Here is an 18414-nt window from a genome sequence, read left to right as displayed (position 1 = left end):
GTTAGACTGTAATAAAAGGTCTGTAGGTGCATTTACACTCAGAGAAATAAGGTATAAATGCTAGCATTGCAGTCATCTTTTTTTCAGTTACATGCACAGCCATAAACAGTGCAGTAATGAATCAGACTATTTCCAGCTACTTTATCCATTCATTTGCATGATATTTGGATTTGCTAATTTTCAAAAAAAATCTAGGTGCGGCATACCTTCAAGATGACACAATTCTTGACCCAAAGGCCTTACAAATCAAAGTGCTAATATCACATGGAATATATTTCCTCCTGTGCCCAGACAGCCAGAGTGTGGCTCCAATGTGAGTATGTGATTATCCTCTGTAAAGGCAATCTCAGCTCCCTCTCACTATTTTTTTTAAGCTTGACATTTTAAGAAAGCAATCATACATACTGAAACTGCATTGACCTCTGAGATTATGTTCTACACAAAATTTGGCAGACTTTCTGCTTCTCAGCAAAAAAATTAACAGCAGATTAAAGATAAAATGATTTCTGATATTCAAGTCTTCATGGTCTTTGCTCACTGCAGTTGTTGTACATCACGACAAAACCAAACCCCTCTGCCACAGGACATTGGTATATGTTGCCAAAAATGTCAGAAGCACAGTTTTCATCCCAAAGCTGCAAGTGCTTGAACTGCAGGAGTCATTTCATTAGGTGACAGCTGCAATAAACTGTTCTTTCTTTATGTGGAGAAGCTACTGGTGGGAGGTACAATTCACACAGGCATACTCCATAAATCTCATACCACTTAAAGAAAAATATACTTAAGAAAACATTTAGAAAGTACTGTGCAATATCTTTTCATTTATTACCCTTACTTCCTTAGTGTATTCATGCCTTAACATTTTGTAATTCAAAAGCTCACAATAAAAGACATGGGCAAAATTCATGAAAATTCAAAGTTTTTCTTCCCCTTTGTACTTTTTCTGCTGATCTAGAGAATCTAGGTCCTTGGTCTTCTTTGATGATCTATTTCTAGTGAATATATTCCTATTGACCTAGAGAAAACAAAATTAGGTTCTTTAGCTACAGGTTGAAACCATGATGATGGTGTTTATTTACTCTGTTACTGCTGTGTAAGGTAATATAAAATTGTAACTTGATATGTAACTAGCTGAAAAAGACACTAAACCACTTCAAAACCATATGGTATTAGTAAAATACAGTGTATCATTGAACTGCATTAACAGACATTTTTGAGCCTTCAGTGCTGTGATAACCTTTAGTTTCCCATGAAGGTGGTGGGAGTAGACTTCAGTGTCACAAACGAGCACTTGGCAGCCATCACTGAGCCATGCAAGTAATAGGCCTTCAGCTTTGCCTTTTCAAATTGTTTATGTATTATTCAAACATTTTTCATGGAAACCATTGAAAATTGTTGCTGGGTAATAATGCAACCGTACACCCAGCTTTGTTTTTTTTCTTTAAACGCATATCACATTCTATAACTGAACCCAAGACAGGTGTATAATCTCCATTCTCATAGCAAACGTCCTCTATTCTTCATCAGTAGCCTATTGCTATACAAACAGAAATGCTATGTTTGAACAAAAATTACATTAATAGAAAGATGGATTATGTAATGTTTGATATTGCATTTCCTGGACTATTTTTTAATTTGTGGTTTGGCTTGTTTTTGTTGTTTTGGGTTTTTTTAATTACACAGCATTTTCTCCCTAAGAGTTCTTCTCTAGCTTCATTTCACATTTCAGTAGCACAAAGTTTTTAGCTTCACTTCAAAAGCACGAAATTTTTATTTGCTTTTTTTTTTTTTTTTTTTTAGTCTGGAACAGAGCACACTGAAGAGGATTGGTATGGGCATTTCACTTCTGAACTACAGTCATTGCACCTTAGATGATTAGTACAAACCAATTAAAAAACTACTACTGTTTGAAGCAAAGTTTTGGAGAAGGGCGCCACATCTCTGCTACAGACACATAATTAGCTGTCACACCCCCAGAACACTCCCTAGCACCAAGGACTCTCAAAAGCAAAGCGGGGCGAAACAGGCACCTTAGTCCTGCGCTCCAGCAACGGCTCCAGCCAGTGGGTGGTCCAGATGGAGCAGCATTCAAGTGGTTTTAGCTGCCTGTAGAAGCAGTCTTTATCCATTCCGTTTTCTGAGCCGTTTTAAGAAGTTATGGAGAAGAAGAAACGTACATTGCCAAGCTTCCATTTTTCCATTACTTTTGTCGGGAATTACTCATGAGAAGAGTATCTTTTCCACTAGAGGGAGGAGCAGACTCAGGAACTGAATTTACAACTAGTGTTCCAGTGCCATCTGCAATAACAGCCTTATTCCTACATGAAGGATGGATGGTCTGTTGTCACAAAGAGCTGAAAGGGCAAAACTGGAACATGAAGGTCCACTTATGCAGAAAAATTTTATAACAACAACAACAAAAAAATCAAAAAAGAAAAGGAAGAATCTCACCTGAGGCACCTTTAAATTTCTGGGTTTGTTTCTGTTTTTCCTGAAGATGGGATGTGGTTTTAGTTACAAATCATGTCTTTCATATTATATTTAGATTCCTAGATCATGCATTCCTTTGACTTTGGGATAAAACTACCTGGAACAGAGCAGCAATTTGTAGCTTATTTCCTCTCTTGTAAAGGGCTTCACATAGATGTGTTTTTTCATGTACTCTATCTTAATGCTTCTTATTGCCAAGATTTGGTAACATGATACTACCTTCATCTGAAAACAGGTATATTTAAGAACTCACAGATTATGAATACCTTGTAAAGTACGAAGATATTCGTATTTCTAATTCCAGTATTTTTCCCTGAAATATATTTGAGATAGAACAGACCTAGAGATTGCAAAGGTTCAATTTTTCCCTAGGAAAACTCACGAACTACAAAGCCCCCACGTCAGAGTTTCTCTATGTGCACCTGCATATAACTATATGGCAACTCTCTATAATGCAAAGATTAAGGCCATTCACCGCTGAAACTATTTTCAGTGACTTGGCTGGAACAAGTCCCATGATTAGTTAGTGCAGCGCAAAGGAAACAGGCTCATTAGAACAGCTGTTACCTTATGCAGACAAGCAAGGCTACAAGGAGACATGGCTTTAGTCTAGCCTATCCATCCCACCTGCCAGAGAAAAGCTGTACCAGAAAAGGAGGACTTTTATGGAAGAGCTGGAGCCTGGCACGCATTCCTCTTCTCTTCACCCTCTGAAACAGTGGGCAGATTGATGTACGATCTCCCCTTCAGGACACTCTGTGATGGCGTCCGTGCAAGTGAGTCCTATACCGTGCTAAGCACAGTAGCACATGACTGCCTTCTGGTTGGGTTTGACTAGCAGCTATCACATTTGAATCTTCTCCCTGATGACTGAGACAGTCTTAAAACAAACAAACTCCCTCTGTGTTGTAATCAGTCTAGACTCCCTCAAAGTGGAGTGCTGTATTTGGAGAGGAAGGTGCAGTTAAATGGTAGTTCCTAACTCCTTCAGCAATTGGTTTCATAATGCTTTAGCATATACCCCAAGAAAGTCCTGTTTTTTACAGAGGCTGCTCTTTAATTTTTACTGTAGCACATTCCATCAGGCCAGAAAGGCTGAGACATTATAGAAAGAGCTTGAAAAACTTCTGGCCGTCCTGGGCCAAAGATATTAAGCTCCCTGGATATTAAGAGAGAAGCCTTGAACTTGATGGGATGCAGGGAGTAGGGTCAATATGGTTATTGTAGCCCCAGCAGGAAATGTGCTGCATGATTTTATATTGCCTAGTGTTTTCTAAATATTTAGGCTTTCATGTTTCTCATTACTGTAGCTCAGCCAAGAATCAATGAAAAGCTGAGTACCTGCGGTCAGCTGAAATTTTCCTGCCTTCCCAGAGGTGTGTGAGGGTTTGAACCATTCTCCCAAGCAACACGTTATATTTTAGTCAGAATAAGACCAGAAAGAGTTTTACTGTCATCCATGATCATCTTAGCAGAACAGGGCAGTACCATCTTGTAACAAACTGCAAGAAATATTTAGTGGTCACCTTCATTACAGGTTATTCCTGACATCAGGATAAGAAGACACGTGTAGTCTGAGATTAGAAATGCACCATACATTCATATAGAGGTGTGTGAGAAGAAATCTGAATTATTCTGCTATTCCTAAAGTATACCAATTCCCCTTTGGAATGTCTTGATCTGCGATGATAAGCAGATGAGCAGAAAAGCTGTAGGATTCACACTTGGTTCCTGTTGTCAGAAAAAAACCATTCTGAATAATATCATCCACCTACGGCTGGTCTGTCTCTGGATCAATGCAAGGTTAAGGCCACTGCCTCTTTTGATCTCTGCTGATTAGCACAGCACTTGCGGTCTCATTAGTCAAAGCCGGGTGATGCTAGGCATATAGGGTACTTTAGCAACAGTAGATTATGAACTATGTAGCCTTCCCAAAAGTATCACACACTGAAACTGATGTATTTTGCTTTACAGTATTCTGCATACCTTGGCATAGATCAAGATCAGTTTCACCTGGTTTCATCTTTACAGTACTGCTTACTGCAGCAAGTTGCATAAAGTGAAATCATTTCATTGCCATGAAATCAATGGGAACAGGTACAAAAGAATTATTGTATTTGTACTTAAAGCTATTTATTGAGTGAAACAAATACATACGCATTATTGTCCTAAAATAACAAAGGAGGGGCTGCTAAGGTTTTCCATCAGGGAAAAATCAGGGACCTGCTTTGAGCCCACAGGCAAATTAGGCACTTTTCCCATACAAATATATGTCTGTGACCTCAGGTAATAAACAAGGCATTTACTGTAATGACAGTAGAAATCTAGTCTAGCAGATTTAGGATAACCATTCTTGAAAAACAGGTTGCAGTATTTAAAGTAACAATATTTAAAATAATTTTTTTACAGAAATACATTAATTGCCAACTGTGTTGTCAATGTGAATGGACAGTTGCACAGTTGCACATTGTCTCTTTCACACATGACATTCAGGAATGATATTGAGAAAGGAGTTATGGGCCCCAGAGAAAGTCATTCAGACCACCTACTTCAAACTTCTCCTACCAAAGATTTTGAGAGAATAATTACTTACTGGGAAAAGCTCACAATCAGGATGGTTGCTCATCTTACGGACATAAGGTGATAATAATAATAAAAATAATAATAATAAAAAAAAGAAATCACAGATTGGCAACTTACATGCAAACACAAGCAAAAATATTTTAATTACATAAGTTACTGACAGAAACACAATACTACCCTCTAATAAAGTAAGGCTGAAGGTAGATGATGTGTAGGTATGGCAAGGCATGAAAATGCCCGTCCTTCTCTTAGCCTTTTATGCTTACTACATTTTCGTATTTGTTACCAGAACTTTTAAGATGAAAAAAACTGCTATATCAAAACACTCGGAGCTAATCTTGTACCTTATACCTTACACACACATTTCAGGATTGAAAGTTTTGTATTTCTCAAGTTAAAATGTTATGGACAGAGCTTTGTTCATTTGATTAAAGTATTTTTTTTTTTTAACTTTTTCAACTGAGAGAATGCTTCAAGGTATAGAAATACCACTTATTCCACACATTGTTCAGGAGCTAGGAAAGTAAAATCCTCGTTTGGGTAATGTGTCAAAGACAACTCAAATGATGTAATAATCTTCATTCCACCACAACAGACCATGACCATAAAATTTTGGAAATTGTACTTTTTTTCCCCTCAGAACAGAAGAGGAATGCTTCTTGGTTTTGCTTGCCATCTAGTCATTATCATTATTTAAATATATATTTTTCATCTGTTGATCCTCTCCTTACTACGATTGTTTTCTGTACTGAGATTTACTAATGCACAGAGGCAGTAAGCTGTGGGTTACTCCAAAATATATTTCAACAAACAAAGATAAAATTAACTTGCAGTGTCAAATCTACATGCAAGATGAAGCATATTTGGACCCTGTAATTCCTTCTACCATACTTTCCATTCTCTCATTCCTCTCCTGTTTCACTCAGAGGAAGTGTTCCTATCTTTCCATAACAGAGTGTAGATAGTTCAAAAGTGTGCCTTGCTTTCATCCATATACAGCACACCCAATCTAAAAGAAATTATTGGAAACAGTTTTTTCAGTGCTTCATTTCAATACCATAGGCAGTCAGACTTGATTACAATACCACGATATAAGAAACAGCGATACATTTTAACTTTCTTTAGACCTTATGTGTGCAATATTTTCAACAGCAGCTTTTTTTCTTAATTTTAAAAACATTCAGAAATGCTATTAGCCAAAAATACTTAGCTGCATCAGGGGCTTATCTGGGGACTGAAGTTGGCTTTATTTTATTCAAATACTTCAGTTAGAATTGTCTGCAGTCCTGTCTGCCTGTAGACAATTTGCTTAATCTTCCTGTTTAGCTTTTAACACAGAAAGGATATTTTTTTTCAGTTGTCAATTATGGAAACTCAAACATGGGTTCAAAGAGTCAAGTCATATCCCTAAATACATTTATCACTAATAAAATTCTTGACACAACTGGGGTGGATTTGAGGCATAAACTTGCAGAATAATTTATCTGAGTTACAACTACCACTGGTGATAAATGAGAGTGAAAGAAAAGCATTTGACTTTCAGATATTGAGTTGGGTGTGGCAGGACTTGCAGTTAGAAAAAGTTCAGTAAATTTGGAAAGTTTTATAAGGAAATCAAAATGAGTTTACAACTCTTTTGTCCAGCTTTTCTTAGTAGAATGCTACTCTAAAATCTTTGTATTCTTGGAAAAAGGTCAAGTTACAAACACTACTGCCATTTATTTAGATTTCCATATTAGCCAAGGGCAGCACCATAAGCAGTGGATCTCCTCCTGTAGTTAGGTGAGCTGTTCTTAGATGTGTATTGTTTTGGAGGATCACTTTGCCTGTCATGTTTAGTTTTGTGGTGCTTTCTAACACTAAATTCTTTTGAGTGTGGAAGTCTTAATGAAGACTGTAATGAAGTTCCTCAAGTCTTGTTTTCTAGAATGTACTGCAGGACACTAAAAAGTTGCTGTGATTACAGCAACTTAGCGCATGTATGCTCACAGCCAGTGCCTTACATTAACAAAGTTTTTTCTGTTTCCTTTCTACAGTTTCCTTTTAGAAAGAAAAGAGCTAGAAGAACAAAAAAAATAAAATAAACTGAGAATTTAATTGATTATTGTGTCTGAGGACAAACAGGGACATAAAATACTAGAAGCATCAAAGCATGATATATTAGATTGCGTATTCAAATACAGTCGGTTTTGAATATATATTCACCACTAGAGAAAAATTGTTAGTGTGAAAAGTCACCATTGTTGGCAACTGAATCCTAGTTTGCTGGATGAGTCAAATTCTTTCTTGTGCTATTTTTAGGAGTGGAACAGACTTATTGTCATGGGAAGTAACAAAGATACACGCTGAAGTTCATTCTTTGTGCCTCCCATGCAACTGTTTCTTCTCCCAAGCAGGGAATCTGAGAGGGAGATCCAGACCATGCAACAGAATTTATGCAGAACCGTTTCCCCCAGGTTGAAGAAAATGACATAGAAAAAGCGACATTCTAATAGCTACTTAAGGTGTTTCTCTATTCAGCCTGAAAATTCCTCTGGAGAGATGGGGATGATGCAGAACTTCCTCAACTAGGGAACTTAGATTAACCCCACAGCAATACAAGAACAACATGAAAGGACTTTTGAAGTCAGTGCCACTCCTTGGTTGGAAGGAAACCCTGTGCCTTGAGCAAGGTGAAGATCCAGGCAGCATGAACTGCAATGCAAACCATGGCAGCTACTTTACTTCAAAAGACTGAGGAGAAAGAGAAGGTATGATATACTGTGCAGGAACTGCTTCATGCAGCAGTAAGACACCTCAATTCCAGCCACACTCTTGCCAGAAATTCAGGTCTCACTGCTCTTGTCTTCCCAGAATAGACACCTCCTCAGCCCCAGGTTAAACAATTCTATGTTGTGGTTCAAGGAAGCTTCAAGGTAGATGGGCAAGTGGCATCTTCCATCCTTACTGTGCCAGGCTGCAAGGAGAAAGGGATGACACTTGGAGCCAAAACAGCATGTAAGAAAAGTCTGGCCCAGAAACTCGAGCACTTCGCTGAATATAAGACCCTCTGGGCTCTGGATGCTACTCCTTAGACCAACTTTGAATATTATAACCACATGGTATTTGTCTGAAGCCAGTTGTATTATAGAGAAGTCAGACCAGAATTAGCAGTATCTCCCCTAGGTTGGGGACAACCAGTAGGCTACCAAGTCACACTGCTGTTTCCTGCCAACTCATTTTCTCTCTCCTGCCACACTCATTGTGTTGGTATAAGGATCAACTTATGTGAACTCTGAGCAGCAAGAGAAGAGTTAAGTATGGAAAGAGGACAAATACACTCAAAGTGTTTGCTACTGACAGAGGACAAAGATAAAGGACACTTGGCAAAATCAATTTACCATATGAAAACGTGAGAAATTCTCATGACTTGGCAGACCTGGAGCACGGGCCTAGAAATGGCTAAGGAAAGATGGATGATACAGGACTGGAAACAAACAAACAAACAAAAATGCCCTTATGGAAGTTACACAGAGATGACCAGGGAAGGCAGGAGGACGGTACACACTTGGACCTCAAGATGGACAAGGACAGATTAATGACTGGAGAAGTTTGGAGGTCAGAGAGAGTTAATTGAGGCAAAGGATTGATGTGTTTGGCAGACTATAAATTGATGGCGGTAAGAGAGAACTGATGGGACTGATGATGAGAAGATGGATAGGGAATGAAAGATTTATGGACTGAGCAGTTTAGACAGAATATTTGTCCTGGTTTCAGCTGGGATAGAGTTAACTGTCTTCCTAGTAGCTGGTACAGTGCTGTGTTTTGAGTTCAGGATGAGAAGAATGTTGATAACACTGATGTTTTCAGTTGTTGCTCAGTAGTGTTTAGACTAAAGTCAAGGATTTTTCAGCTTCTCATGCCCAGCCAGCGAGAAAGCTGGAGGGGCACAAGAAGTTGGCACAGGACACAGCCAGGGCACCTGACCCAAACTGGCCAACGGTGTATTCCATACCATGGGACGTCCCATCTAGGATAGGAACTGGGAAGTGGGGGGCGGGGAATTGCCACTCGGGGACTGGCGGGGTGTTGGTCGGCGGGTGGTGAGCAATTGCCCTGCGCATCATTTGTACATTCCAATCCTTTCATTATTGCTGTTGTCATTTTATTAGTGTTATCATTATCATTATTAGTTTCTTCTTTTCTGTTCTATTAAACCATTCTTATCTCAACCCAGGAGTTTTACTTTTTTTCCCCGATTTTCTCCCCCATCCCACTGGATGGGAGGGAGTGAGTGAGTGGCTGCGTGGTGCTTAGTTGCTGGCTGGGGTTAAACCACGACAATATTACAGGTGAAACACAGGATATCTGTTAAATCTCTTGTACATTGGAGGAAATATTTCATTATGCCCCCCTGTGTGGTGGGTAAGGATTACCCGAGTCTTCTGAAACCTTATGGTGCTGCTGCATGTTTAACTTACACACTGAAGGTATGTATACTTGCCTTACAATTCTTTCATGGGTTATAGGGGTTTTCATTTCCTCTGTCATTTCTAGAGTTTGTTTTGTGGTTTTTTTTAAAAGAGAATCATATTATAATTGCAGAGGAAGACACACAAGGTTTCTCTTCATATTTCTATTATGTGATGTATCACTTTGATGAGCCTAGAAATTTGAAATTGTCTAAGCTTTTCTTGAAGAGGCCATTTTCCCTATAATACAGGCAAATATGTGTGCAAATCCAGTCAAATTGGTTGAGTTATAGTACTATGGAACACAGAAAGAGATGGAAAAACCATGAGACCGAAGTCCTCCTGAACCTAGAACCAAGTGCTGAACCTGTAATTCCATAGGGCTTGACTAATACATGTAAAAATAAAGTGTTCACAAATAATGTTACCAAGAAACTTTAGTCTTGAGCTGCAATTATTCTAGTATTTTCCTCAACAGAAGAGTTCAACATATTTAAAGTTCCTGATCTTGTATGTTAACAAAGATGTAGCTAGGAAAGTAACAAGGACATACAGAAACATATTAGTACAAGGCCATATACTATATATGTTAAAAAACATGATAATTTGCATTTTAAGCCACAGAACAGGCTACCTGGAGAAGATATACATGTGGACAAAGTAAAATTCAATCCCACTTTATTTCATTCTTCATCTCTTTCTTTCACAAACGCATGTTTGTAACCCCCGATGGATTAACACGTTACACATATAACTTCTGTCACCTGTTACCTGGGAGTCCAGGTTGGCTCTAAGCAAAGCAACATTGCTAGATGTTTCTGAGGGCACAGAACATACTTAAAGGGGCAACTGCAAAATCTGGGCAAACAAAATCAGTTTCCCAATCATTTTCCTGTTTTGGCCTAAGGACTCCTTTGCTTGACAGGTGATTCCACCCCAGGAAGATCACAGCCCATGGAATTCTTCTCACATAAAAGGTCTATAAATCCCTTCCTTCCCTCCACCTTCCTCCCTACCCCCCACTCACCCCTTTTTTATTTTTCTAAACACACCTACCTATAGGTGAGCCTACCTTGTTGAACTACACAAGTTTGCTAAATTTATACCTAGCCATATGCCACAACAAACAAGTCAGTGAAATCCAGATGGAAGAAGAAGGACCTCTCTACTCTACTTTGCACATGAGGAAAGTATATTGCATTTGCTCATCTGTATACATTGACATTTCCTATGGTGTCCTTAAAAAAAAAATAAATAAAAAAAATCTGAGTCTCCTGTGGCTAATACACTTTCTTCTATTGCTTAGGCGGAAGTTTAGATGCCCACACAGGCCTTGAAAAGTTACTTGAAGGAAATACTTTGTATATATAATGTCCATGTGCATTATGTTGCTTTTTGTGGTCCAAAGCCAGTTACAGCAAAAGACAATATGAAAAAAGTCCATAAAGTGAAAAGAAAAAAGAAAAAAGGTAAAACACAGGAACAGATGAAATAACATTAACAAAGGAAGGCTATAGAAGTCAAATATCCTTCCCTCTTGTTAAGAATTTAGTTCTCTTTAAAAACCTATCGGGACACTATGTCTAACAAGCCTTTTGTTTACACCTTGGTGAAGACACTTGCAGATACCTTGTAGCAGAATTGGTAGAGTCTGCCTCATTTCTCCAACATTCAGCTGGTCAATATTCAATATTGAGGGTTCAATATTACCAAGGAAAGCAAAAGGTAAGGATTGAAATTTTCTCTCACTAAGAAATCAGTCAACAACCACCAAGCTGTTTCACATTGGCACAACGGCATCCTTTGTTTTTATGAGGATTCTTATGGAAATCAGTGCAGCTTCTGGACAAGTGTCTGTCATGGTACCAAAACTGCTTGCAGGAACCTGTTATTGTAGGGGCGTGGGACACAACCGCTACACAATTTGCAGAAGTTTGGCTGTGTTTGCTGAAAGACTGAAAAGCAACGAACTACTCTGAGAAGCACTAGAATCATTTTATTAGCTTTCTGCCTTCCTTCCTCGTCCCTAATCACCAAAAGGTAGATATCTTTCCACACTCTTATAGCCTGTTTACACCAGTATAATGCCCCTGGAATTTACAGCAGTGTAAGACGTAAGTAGAAAATACGCATGCAGACAAATGAAAAACAAATGAAGAAGCACACAGAAAAAAAGTCAGACGTGTTTGGAGACTAGCCTTATTACTCCATAATACAACAGGACATTCTTAACCTGTTTTGTCTACAAGCTGCATCCAATAAAGGCTTCTTTTTCCTTTAATGAAGAAGAGTACGAACTTCAGTTTAATAAGAAGCCTTCACAAATGAATGCCAGTTATTGCCTATCAGTTGGACCTCAACGCGTATCTTAGGCACAATGGTCTAGGATTAGAGAACTGTCCCTTCTACCCGCACATCTGAGAAACACAGGTATGTCACAAAACATGTTTCCCCCCCGCAAAAAAACGCCTCTAGGGTTCTTCAGCGTACTCAGAATAATCAGCAACTTTAAAGATTTCCTTTCTGTAACTAAAATGTGAAATACGAGCAAGGGAAATGAAACTGAAAACCACCTTAAGCCCATTTAAATCCATTTTTGAGTCATCAGTCATTAATTAACCTTAACACATCCCAGAGAACACGAGGGAAAAAAAAAAAAATGACCTACACCACTTCACAAAAAACACGGGTACTGATCGTGTTAAAGGTAAAACTTCATTGCAGCCTCATTTTCGCATAAGTGCTTTGCATTTCTCCCCCCGGTTTGGGGTTTTTTGTTTGTTTTTTTTTGGTTTTTTTTTTTTTTCTTCCCCTGCCTTGAATAGCTTCACGCACAGGTGCGGCAACACTTCTGTTGCCGGCCCCGCACACACACAGAAAGACCCGCTTGCGGCTGACCCTCCGCCGCAGCCGAAACGCGCGGGGAATTAGCGAGGGGGCCGAGCGGAGTCTCCCAGCGCCCCCAGCGACCCCCCGCGGCGGGGCCGTGCCCACAGCGCGGGGCTGCGCGGCCGGCGCTGGCCGGGCCGGGCCGGTCCGGCCCGGCCCGGCCAGCGCCGGCCGCGCAGCGCCGAGCATCGTCCGCGGGGGCGCTGCCCGGCGGTGCGGGTTTGCGGCACTGCAGCAGCGGGAGCAGCTGCTGCAGCGCAGCCGGAGACCTCCCTTCCTCCTCCTCCTCCCTTCCTCCTCCTCCTCCCTCCTCCGCCGCGCAGGGGACCGGTCCCTCCATTGTGCGGGGAGGCGGCCGCACACCCGCGGACTGCGGTCGTTCCCCCCCCCCCCCCCCCGGCGCCGCAGCGCCCCTGCCTTGAGGGGCCGCTTCCCCCTCCCCCCCCCCCCCCGGCCAAGTGCTGGCGGGTGCGCTATCACAGCCCCCCGCCCGTGCTGCCGCTTTCCATTTCTAAAGCTATTTCTACACCTATAGGCATATATACGCACACATATATACACGCACTGCCCCCCTGCCGCCGAATTTCGGTCTGCGCCGGCGGGGGAGAGGGGGCTCTTCCCCCGGCAGAGCAGCTCCCCGGCGGCGGCATCCCGCCCCCCCCCCCCCTTCTTCCCCGCCTTGCCCCCCGCGAGAAGGGACAAGGTTATTGCAAGCGCGGCGAAAACAAAGCCGGCGCTTCGCGCCCCGGCCGGGGCCGGCGGGCGGCGAGGACCGGCCCGCCAGAAGTTGCGGCGCGGATTCCGCCCCCCGCCGCCGCCGTCGCAGGCCCGCCCGACGGGCTCCCCGCGATCGGGCCGGTAAAGGCGGCGGTGAAACTTCTTTGTTAATAACGAGCCAGCCGAGGGGTGACAACGAAGCGGGGGGGACGGCGTCCCGCGGAAACCCCGGCAACTTCGGGGACAATGAGCGCGCCGCCGGGAGCCGCCGAGAAACTTGTCGGCCCGCTCCCCCCGCCCGCCCTCCGCCCCAGCTGCTTTCGCGTCCCCCTCTGCCGCCGTGACCTCTCCCGGCGCCGCCGGGAAACTGTTGCCTCGCCCGGCGCCGGTGCCCGAGCGCGGCGGAGCGGGGAGCGGCCCCCCCCCCCCCCCCTCCCCGCGGCTGCCGGCCAGCCGCTCGCACCGGCCGCTGCTTCGGTAGCCGGGGGCCTCGCTTACCCTCCGAGATCAGAAGGCTCTCAGCAAACTAGCGCTTCCATCCTCCGGGCGGTCCTTCGCAACTTTCCGTGCATGGAGCGAGAAGGTATCTAGACGTATTTGGAGGGGGGGGGGGGGGGGGGGCGCGCTTAAGACGACAAGCCGTTCCGGAGAGTTTTGAATAGAAGGGGGATGAAACGGGATGTCTTCCCGGTATCAGGACCCTGGAAAAATCAAATCCTTCTTCAGAAGAGAATTCTTTCAGAGCCGTTATCGGTATTACTGTTAATGCGCAGCGCAGGAGGCATCGCATACAAATAGATCCGAGTAGCAGCGGCTATTGGTGGCGGCGGAGGGCCCCTGGGTCCTACTGCTCCGGCGCCGGGAAACTACAAAGCCGAGCAGCGGCGAGCGGCTCCGGAGAGGGCACGGTCTGGGGGGGGGGGGGGGGCGAGGGCGGCTGCGGGGGCCCGCTCCCGCTTAATTGATTCGTTACCTCGGGTATTGTCATACGTGTTGCAACGTTTAAGCGGGAGAAAGCCACATTATGAACGGATGTGGTGCAATCTCCCCCTTCATAGCTGCTCTTTGCAGGGCTATTGTGCAGTCTGGTATGAGAAATGTGTCTGGTTTTTAAAAACAGGGCTTTATTTGTCTGCAGCTTTCTCTTCGGCTTCTTCTTCTTTTCCTGCGCCGTCAAAATTATCCGTCACGTTCCCTAACAATTACGTAGTCGCTGCGGTGATCAATTATTCATTGAATTTCACTTACCTATGCTTTTTCTTTCTCAACTTATGGCTTTCCAAGGGCACATCTGCTCCTCTGTGCGAAGAGGGTAAACAAACATGCTTAAAAAATAAGCAACTTATTCCTAATTAAAAGAGGAAAAGTACAGGACAAGTATCAGGGTAAGGTTTCTCCATTACGGACTACAAAGGCGGCCGGTTTGCAATATTTAAATTATGGTCGGTATTGGATTTAAGAAATCATTGGGCTGAAAGAAAATATCCCACTTGAAAATTCAGGCAGTGAAAAGAGCAAAACACAGATGCAACATTTATGTATTGACTGCTAAATGGAGAGTAAGCCTGAGATAATGACGACATAGGTCAGCGTAACTGAGAACTGAAAACAGCGTAAGCGCTTGCATCTCTATGCAAGAATATCACATGGAGCTAAACTTCCATTACTGTCTTGTAGATAATATATGTTACATACTAAGCATACATCTAGATAATAAACATTAATAGGCTTGAAACTGTAAGTATTTAATGAAGTCTTTTAAATAGTGTATGAAGATTATCTAGAAATAAAGCCTGCAATATACTGCGATGCATGATGCAGCTAAAGGTCTAAACGTGCCCACTTGTACTACATAGGAGAATGGAAATCAGTGGCGAGGGGACGTTGTTCATAAGGTCCTGTGTTAGCGTGGCAAGGTCCTTACCACTCTTGTTGGGAGCTACCAACGTAAATACAAACGTTATTACAAATTTTACAAATATTGTTGAAAAGTCATGCGTACAGCATGAGGTTATTTGCCACTACCCCATTATTTCACCAGGTATATAGGTAGAAGGAGAGAAAGTAAGTTCAAAACAAAACATGAAGGAAAATAGTGTTTAAACAACTCTTGCACTCTCAGAACCAACTAGCAGCTGAATCAGTCTTTGAATGAAGTACTCTGCCCACCTTGGAGGAGAGCAACAGAGAGAAGGGAATCAGCATTTTTGTGCATCAGTAGCCCCTGACGAGAGACATCCTACAGTATGAGTTCAAAATTGGGTCCTCAGCGCTGCATTTCAGACCTACCTTACAGCTTGCATCTTTAAGACTTTGCATCTTGTTGGAAGAAGATTCTAACTCTTTCTTCCTTGAATTCTGCTGCTGCTTTGGTTTGGGTATCTTATCCCTTAGATAACAACAAGTATATCCCAAACCAGTAGCATTTCTGTTGTCAGAGGAGGTATACTAGAACAACTAATACAATTCTTCTATGAACACACTCTTCAGCTATCACTGTAGTTACACATACACTTTTTTTCTTTTTAAATAGAAGAAATTTAAGTTTCGGTTACGTTACTTTCAAAACAGGTGACTATTGCGCTAGTAAATACAAGTTGTAAAGGAAGGTACTGTAGTTGTTCGCATTTTAGACCAAATTTTGTTTCACTGTTTTGTTTTTGGTTTTCTTTAGGTCTACTTAGGACAATATATGCTTACCTGAGAGTTCAGGATACACCTCTCACCTCTTATAGCTTGTTACTTCCATGGACCTTACACTTGTTATCATAACCTTAAGGAGATTCCTGACAAACATCAGTTTAAAAGAGAACAGGCTCAGGCCTATTGTATTGAACAAAGTAATGCAAAATCATTGGCATCATTTGCAAATTTAACAAAAATAGTAGATTAGTATAAGTCCAAATTAAGGAGGCAATAACCAACACCATTGCAATTAAGAAATTACCCTGTGAAGGAGTGAAATTGCCATGCCCATTGTAGAGCCTACAGAGATTAATGAAATATGGCTGTGAAACTGTTTTAATAGATAAATTGGGTGGGTGGTTAAACATCTGAGTGAAGATGATTACTTTGTAGTGAAACAAAACAGAGGAATAAATCACAAAGCTGCTCTATTACCACAATTAAAATGCAATTGCTTGATCAATTATCACTCTAGCTAATAGCTTGATGGAGGACAAGCAAATAAATAAAACATTACGTTAACCAAAGTTCTTTGAAGTATAATAATATCTGTATACATATATATTCCTTATTTGTATGCATTTATGCCTAATACATATATAATGCATTGCGTAACATAAGCAAGGCTGTATATGATGTGTTTAGCTATTTATTTGTAGTATACAAGCAAATATCGATACATAATCACGATAACGCGTGCAGTGGGTGAATGGCTAACACATGTTTAGATTACTGGTATAATACATTTCAATGTTTTCTAGATCTCTGAGAACCTCCTTGTTTTACATACTTAGCAGTCAAAGGTGTTCTGGAATTGTTTCCCCTTGGAATAGTTTCCAAGGTCAGTACATGTGAAGACACGTGTCTGTTTCCAACTTGCCCATGGAAAACGACGGCCACTTACTGGAGTTCATGTGGACATGGGGCATTTTCGGGCAGTAGTAAAGCAAACTGCGACTGTTGTATATCAGCATTACATTTGTATACCTAGTAATCAGCAAAGTGTGCATTCCTATATAAGGAAGGTGAGTGGTAACATGTATGTTTGTATGAAAGAAAATCTAGTGTATAATGGCAAATAACTTGTTCTCTATTGCACGAGCACCCTGTGATAACCTGATCCAAAGTCAATGGCAATGAGCAGACTTGTCCCCTTGATCCAAAGTCCTGGTCAAATGTAATACTTATTTCACCTATGGAAATATTCACATAGGATAGTTTGAATATGTAGGGAACAAACACTTTGTAATGATTAATCAGTCTGGAAAAAATTACATGTATTTTTGTTCCCTAAGAGCAACACAGATTCTGTTAAAAGTTGAGTAACCTTTGAGAAGAAACAGGCTCGTGGTGAGCTTCAGTGAGCTTCTCAGGTACCACAGTGCAAATAAAGGGCAAGTAGTGCATTCACCCAGTTGTAGAGAGGTATGTCTAGAATTTCTTTTTAACATTTTAATGCCTCGTCTTATGCAAAAACATTACATGCATTTGGCAAACTTGTTTTGCCTTTCCCAGGGCAAGAGTAATTAGAAAATGTATATAAAAGTTTGAACATATTTAAAGTGAGCAATGTATATGTTGTAAATATGTGGGCGCTGCTGGATTGTACTGATGAAACAGCAGATTTTGTGCTCTCACAAAAGTAGTATGAAGCCGCGCCAGGTCTCTTGTGTGCTGGTATTCCCCCAAACGCAGGTAGCATCCAGATTAAATCCCTTCACTTAGGTACTTGCAGTTAATTTTCATCCTTGCTTATCTGTGTTTGGTAGTCTTTTTGAAGAAAAGCCTGAGACACTACTGCCACTTCATCACTTCTGGATGGAAAGATTTAAAAAATGGGGACTCCTCCCTTTCCACCTTTCCCATTTATAAAAGCAAGAGGTGCCTGCTGACTATCAGAAAGAACGTACTGATGAAGGCAGAAATTCAATGTAGGGAACTTTTGGAAGGAAAACAGCAGTATGGTCTCTGAAGAACAACATCTGAGTGTGAAACTGGATTTTAAAGTTCTGACAGAATAATGGGCTGGACCTTTCTCAAGTACCCTGTACTACCCAACATCTAGTACACCTAGTGATGAGTTGTCAGAAAATACAGCAAGGAAATAAAGGGAATGGACAAAGGAAAATTAAGAAAGACTAACATGAGACTTCAAAAAGGACTTGAAGAGAAACAGTGCAAAACTACATACATACAAAAGTTATGCTATATTGAACAGAAACGCTGCTCTGTAACTAGGAGTAGACAATAGTAAAGAATATCAAGCTTTCTTATAATAGAAGTATAAGACAAAGGTAGGATTAAGTACTGATTTCATGCAACTCAAGCTGGCAGTTATCTTTGTTGCACTACATGAAGGAGTATAATTGAAGAGGAACAGTCATTCAGGACCCATTCCCTTATGCAGTCATGTACCTAGTCCTCCATGCAATCGTGTTATTCCAAAGCCCAAGATACATTCAGTCTGATTGACAGCTGTTGTCAACAGGTAGGAACGGTTGCACGCAGATCACAACTCAGGCTCTCAGCTGTTACCATTTTTTTCAGATACAGCTACTGGGCTTGCAGTTAGTACAGAGATGGGGTACTTTCAGTAGGC

The 18414-nt window shown here is 41.5% G+C and overlaps 1 protein-coding gene across 3 annotated transcripts in view; it reads right to left on the bottom strand.

The window, feature by feature from the left end:
• The window catches only part of ROBO1 (roundabout guidance receptor 1), a 748954-nt gene extending 735228 nt beyond the window's left edge, over positions 1-13726 (bottom strand). For all 3 annotated transcript variants that reach the window (XM_049824860.1, XM_049824862.1, XM_049824861.1), the window contains exon 1: positions 13629-13726. The gene's annotated coding sequence lies outside the window, so the exon portion shown is untranslated. The remainder of the gene's footprint in view (positions 1-13628) is intronic.
• Positions 13727-18414: the final 4688 nt, after the last annotated feature.

Source organism: Accipiter gentilis, chromosome 21 (assembly GCF_929443795.1).
Source record: "Accipiter gentilis chromosome 21, bAccGen1.1, whole genome shotgun sequence".
Classification (NCBI taxonomy): Eukaryota; Metazoa; Chordata; class Aves; order Accipitriformes; family Accipitridae; genus Astur; species Astur gentilis.
Note: the sequence above shows the minus strand (reverse complement) of the source record. Positions and strands in the feature narration are given on the sequence as shown.